Source organism: Lactuca saligna, chromosome 9, assembly GCF_052625555.1.
Source record: "Lactuca saligna cultivar CGN05327 chromosome 9, ASM5262555v1, whole genome shotgun sequence".
Taxonomy (NCBI): domain Eukaryota; kingdom Viridiplantae; phylum Streptophyta; class Magnoliopsida; order Asterales; family Asteraceae; genus Lactuca; species Lactuca saligna.
In genome coordinates, this window is record NC_136425.1 from 26,994,060 (window position 1) to 27,000,871 (window position 6,812).

General features: G+C 33.5%; 1 long non-coding RNA gene across 1 annotated transcript; it reads left to right on the forward strand.

The window, feature by feature from the left end:
- Positions 1-706: 706 nt before the first annotated feature.
- Positions 707-1,866, forward strand: LOC145018144 (uncharacterized). The gene is made up of 3 exons (XR_013666840.1): positions 707-1,172; positions 1,258-1,378; positions 1,481-1,866. It is a non-coding gene; the product is annotated as an uncharacterized LOC145018144 (long non-coding RNA).
- The last annotated feature ends 4,946 nt before the right edge of the window (positions 1,867-6,812 follow it).

Sequence of the window (6,812 nt, forward strand, 5' to 3'; positions counted from 1 at the left end):
CAATGTCATATAAAAATCATAAAACTTTGTATCGTGTAGTATTTGTTGTGTGAAATGGTTATTTTACGATAAAAAAACCATAATTCATAAACGAAACATTTATACTAGTTTATTCGTAACAATAAGGTAAATAGTTAAATAATAATATTTTTATAAACTAGGTTTATGGTATTTTCGCATAAATAGGTAGTTGGTTTGTATAAACAAAATATATAAACACATGTACCCCCCATCGCGAAATAATTAAAATAATAACAAGGGACCGTAAGCACTCACCCTCGAAGCATGAGTTCCAATCATTCGAATTCGGTTTCTTTGAGTGGTTTGACATGAGAAACCGTAAATCCACAATTCTTGAACTTTGAAATACTCTGGGTCCATTATGTAACAAAATTAAACTATTGGAGGTTGTTTGGTAAATTAATTAACCAAAATAGGATTGCTTTGGTAAAAATAAATAAAAAAAAGGGACTGAAATGGTTTAAACTGAAATTATGTTTGAAAATTGGGCTGATGTTAAGGATTTTCAATGAAGGGGTTGAAATTCTTATTTTTATTCAAAGTTTGAATGTCGGGATTTATTTTGTTAAAATAAACCAATTGAGGGGTTGTTTTGTTTAAAATACCGCAATGTTTGGGAAAAATGGGGTTCTTTTAAAATGATGTTGCTGCAGAGGGGGTTAAGTTCAAAAGGATTTTAGGGCTTTCTTTTTACACCCGTCGTCATCTGTTCGATTAGTCACAGAAGGGTACGATCGGGCGACGAAGGAAAAGGGGATACGGGAGCAATGATATCAGACGACGAGAAAGAAGCTCGCAGACGCATGGCTGCTACCTCGGACGTCCAGGCCGATCACGAAGAGGGTGGCGGCTCCCGTGCTTGGCCGAACCGAAGGAGAAGAAGAGACGAAAGCAGCGAGGCTCTCTCTTTCTCGTTCGGCGATTGCAGACTCATCGCACCCGAGTGGCATGCTCCGGTGGTCGATTAGACCGAAGAAAAGGAACGGTCCATGGGTGTTGCGAACAGCAGCAGCGACGAGGTGAGACCTTCGGAGGTCTGGGGTTGTTGGGGACAGAAGATGATGAAGGCGAGGGCAGAGGAGGTCTCGGTGGTGTTTGCTCGACAATCGCGATGTTCCCCCCCTCGTTTTGACAGTTCCGATCAACAATAGGTAAGAAGTTTCTTTTGGGATTTTGTTTGTTTTAACATGAATGTATGGAATGACCAAAATAGATATTTGGGTTTGATTTTGACAGAAAATCGATAGGTTTAAATGGGAGCTTGGTTTTGGTTCTTGATAGGAAAGAGGGAAGAACGGAAGAGGAATCTAAGGATGACAGCAACTCCGATTGCTTTTATGTTTTTACAATGGACAAGGTATTCGAGGGGCAGGAGGATCGTGAGGGATAGAGATTTTGAGTGATTTTTTTTTTATTTAAAATTTAAAATTTTCTTTTTTTTAATGTTTGATTGTTTCAGTCGACAGGGAAAGAAAATGAATCAAGAAAGAGGTGTTGTTCTTCTTCTGGGTTGCTCACGAATAGAAGACGATAAAGTGATTATTTATTATTATTTTTTTTGAAACCGAAAGTCTAAAGAAACTACAGAAACTACGGGATTTGAACCTAAACCTCAAGAACAGAGAGCAACACAGGATACTGCAAACCGTTCGACTGGATGCCCTTTGGTGGTTTTGAGTGTTTAATTGGTTAAAGGAAGTTTGCAAGAATCAATTTTTTTTTTTTGAGTGTAGAATTATGTATCTTAGGTGAAATTTTGAAGCAATATAAATTTGTTTTTGTGTTAACTTGGGTAAATGGTAATGTGGAAGTGGAAGAATGTTATTTGGCTGTCAATTTTTTTGTATTTGGTTTTAACTTGCAATCAATTTATAAATCAATAAGTATGTAATTTACTTGGGTAAATGGTAATGTGGAAGGAATGCTATTTAGCTATCAATTTCTTTGTATTTGGTTTAGTTAAGTATATATTTGTGTATGAAATATTTGGCTATCAATTTCTTTGTATTTGGTTTAGTTAAGCATGTATTTGTGTATAAATAGTTGAGAAATTTTATTGGTTTCATTCATGATATATATTTTGGAATTGTAAGATTATTAATTTGTTAAACATTGGTCTTTTAAATTAAAAATTGACATACATCTAATATATATTTATTAAAATTTAATCCACCACAGATAACTGATTATGCAATATGTCTTATACTCGTATATACATACATATATAAATTTATATATAATTAGTGTTGATATATATATATATATATATATATATATATATATATATATATATATATATATATATATATATATATATATATATATATATATATATATATATATATATATATATATATATATGGAAAAGTGAATATATCCTTAAAGGTATATAAGCTTAGGTATCCAAACACACAAAAATACGTCGTTTTGTTTCATATATTTATTATAATGTTCTTAAAATCCAACTCCTAACTTGATTACTTTCAAGATTTTTGGAATTTTACTATTATTTTTCTCTTACATCAAATCTTTTTGCTGAACACCTACTCGGCTATCTATATTGTAGTTGAAAGTGAAAATTATATAATAAGAAAATAAATATGTAATTTATAAAAATCTTGTAAGTAAATCAAGTTAGAAGTAAAATTATAACAACACCGAACAATTAGAAAGTATTATATGATATAAAACAACGTAGTATAGTGAGTTTGAGTACCTAAGCTTATATACCCTTAAGGGTATATTCACTTATATATATATGTATATATATATATATATATATATATATATATATATATATATTTATTGTGATGTATACCTCGATTCTCGTGCCCTACGTATCTATTCATATAAATTTTCTATAAATGTCTGCTTAAGGTTGAGATCGTGATGATTCCAAAAATGCAGACGAAATCAAATTTTGTTATACTGATCTCCGTGAAATGACGTTTAATGTTTCACGTGTAATTAAGTTAAAAACGTCTAATTTTTGACTCTTATAAATATTTTTACTAAAAATTGAAATATAAAATTGAATATTAAGCTATAGTCTTAGTCCAAAAATGCTTTCGGAATTCCCATTTGAGGTGTGCAAGTTCCTCAATGGATGGAAGCGGTTTTAAGAAAATCAGTATTATACTCATACAACGGTCGTATCATTTGCATACGAACTCCGTTTTGGACGTTCTTGATATTGGAATAGAATCACTAGAATAGAAACACAAATCAAATTTAAGGGTTCTAGTTTAAACAAAAACATAATCACTATAATAGAATCACAAATCAAACATCAAATCATATGCTTCAAGTCAAACAATCAACATGTTTTGAACAAGAACTAGAAACTAGGGTTTCTTAGCAACACATGGCTAAGAACAAATCAAACAAGAATAAAGATGGAATTGGAATGTTTAATCCTTACAAAAATGAAATCAAAAGTGTTTGCAATGATTAGGTTTTCTCAATAACACCCAGAATTCTCCTAAATTCACCCAAGATCATCGAAAACTGCTCCCTAAAACCGTCTTCTGTGAAATGGCGGCATCTTCACTTGTTTTTATTAATGTTCATGTGCTTTCCATAAGGCCATGCGTTTTTGGCATGGCCATGCCTTTTGACCATGTGTTTTTGGCATGGCTCATGCTTTTTGCTAAAATTCCAAAAAGTCTTTACTGTTGGCTCAATCTTTAATCTAGCTTCACCACGAGTCATGTTGCTCAAATATAAGATGATAAAGGACAAACACGACCCGTATCGGTGTGACAAGAATCGCGTTTCAAACATAGTCCTTTGCTATGATAATAATGCACAATGACTCGGGTTCCATCTTCATGTTTTTTGCCATGGAATGACCAGTTCATCTTCTCTTCATGCTCCAAAGCTCCAAGAATCCAAGCTCCATGCATCCAAGCTCCACGTTCCATGCTCCATAATGCCTGCAAAATAAATCAAAAATGGTGAAATACCAGGCATTCTTAATGAAATATGCAATTGCCCAAATAATTAACTAAATGCAGGAATTATGAAGTAGTTAGCTATAAAATGATAGAAATAACATGCAAAATAGGTGCATAAAATGCACCTATCACATACTGTGAACTTGACCGTTCATAGTCTTTGGCCTAAATTCCGGGATGTCACATTACCTCCTCGTTACGGGAATTTCGTCCCAAAATTATTATGTTCCAGATTGTTTTGTTCCACTATCATTTTGTTCTAATAGTATTTCATTACAGTAGTGGAGGGAGCACCGCTAAATAGTTGCAAATACTTTTGTTTCATTTGATCCTCACGTTCCCAAGTAAACTTCGGCTCTCTATGAGTGTTTCATCGGGTATTTACTACATATATTCGACTTTGTTTGAGACTTTTGATTTTTTTTATATCCAAGATATGCATTGGTTCCTTCACGAAGTGAACTTTAGTTTTGACCCAGATCTTATTCAGAGGAAGGTTCTAGTGGCATCCCCATTTTCACGGTCAGATAAGACCGATTTTTTTTTGCTATATTTGAAAATCAGAGTATCCTTTTGAAGAAATATGTTGCAGGATTTGTTCCCAAAAATATAATAAGTAAATTACCAAAGCGTTTGCGAAGAAATGTGTTTTATTATATTTAAAATGTTATGATGTCATTGTCAATACAATACAAAAGCATAAACGGAAATAGTACATGCCTTACAACATCTATTATTCTAATGGCCTATAATCCATTGATCTCTTATCAGATCATCACTCCTGTGCTCTATGGCCACTACCTGTAATACAAGAAACTGATTAGGTCAGGCTTGGGAGCCTAGTGAGCACATAGAGTTTTCAACCCACAATAATTAAGTTCTTTAATGTCATCAAATCATTCAACCTGATTACCCGTTCCAATTATCAGCACTTTCTGTCCTTAAAACATCTAAATTAAGGGACATAGCCTAAGGATTTTCATCGGGATGGACAACACTTATTAGGGGATTCCTTATCAATATATGTCAAAAATGCAACAATGAGGGGGATAGAAGACACCTGGTGAACACGTAGTTCAAAAACACCTACAGATTGCGAGCCTACTAGCGTTCCACCAGACTGTCTAAAATAGTCTATAGTCGTCGTCTATACTCCGCTAGATGACTGAATCAGCTTAAACATCAAGGCCTCTCATTAATTATTTCATCATCAATATCATCTACCCATCTTTACCCATCATAACTATAGGTATAAAATACATATACAATTTAAATCGAATAAAACATGTATATTTTGTTCATCCAACATAGATGTCAAGAAGATAGATAATATGCACACATAGCACATAATTTATATTAAATACCTAATATATATATATATATATATATATATATATATATATATATATATCTGTGTGTGTGTAAGATGAAAATAACTATGCACTCACTTGTTAAAGTGATGACTCCAAACTCGGGCAACACTTCGGTTCTAATAATCGTCTTTTCCTTTGATGAAACCTAGTATCATTATTACTAGATTTTAGTCTAATATTTATTGCGACTAATTATTACTCTAGATTTATCATTAACTCAAGGTCTACATCATGATCTATCAAGTAAGGATCATCCATGTAGGACAGTTGGGAGACAAAACAGTTTTAGCATATATATTTTCTAAAATCCAACAAGCAAACCTAACATGACCATTGTAGACACCTCTCCTATAAGTAGTTCAATCAGTATAATGACTTTGAATCACTGATAAATCTTTTTATGGGCTCATAATAATGATAATGAACTTAAACATAAGTTATACTTAAAGTAGGGCAAACATATCTCACTTACAATGAGGTTTTGCTAGGAGTTGGGCTCTGCAGGGCAGAACTTCTGAGCCGAAAGATCTTCTTGTCGGAGCCTTCTGACATTACGGGACTCTCATCTAACACTTGGGAAGTGCTAGGGAAAAATTCATAAGGTTTGGGGTGTTCGGGAGAGAAGGTTTGAGAAAGTTATGAGAAAATGAGGTGATCTACGCATCTATTTACAGGCTGGAAACTCGGAGTATGCAGGGCGTAACTTCGAAGTACGCTAAACGTACACGGTATGTAGGGCATACCAGCAACACATGTCGAGTTCGTCTGTGAAGCCTTGTGGAGAAATGTAGGGCTGAGATGGTGCCACGTTGCACTTCGAGGTTAAACCCAAAATTAATAATCTTCTAAAATTCGTAACTTTCGCATACGAGCTCCGGTTTTGACATTCTTAATATCCACGTGTAGCTATCGACGGGATCTATAGCTTTCATTTAGAATCTATCAGCTAATTTCTAATTTATTTTTGAAGTTATATTTTAATAGACTTAGATAGATAAAGTCTGTTAAAAATTCATAACTTTGTTATTCGACGTCGGTTTTCGTCTGTCTTTATATTGTTGAGCTCCTATTCACAAGATATTCGATTCTCATTTAGATTGTGTCGGCTAAAAATAAATCGGTCTAAAATTCGATTTCCGGGCTGAATACTAGTATGCCAGATCTTAGAAAAATAATAAATTCATCTAACGAAGTCAGATTTGGATGCTCTCTATATGCACGCTCTCGGTTTAGCGTATATTACGAATGTCGTTTAGATCGCTACGGCTAAAAAGTATGTTATCGTAAAATCACTTTTTACGATACACAACATCGTGCCGGTTTTTTCGCAAAACTTCGACGGGTCATAACTTCTTCGTTATAACTCGGATTTCAGCGTTCTTTATATCACCAAAATCCTTATTACGACTACTTCAAATTTCTTTAAAGATATTAGGTTAAATCTTCGTTCTATTTTTCATGC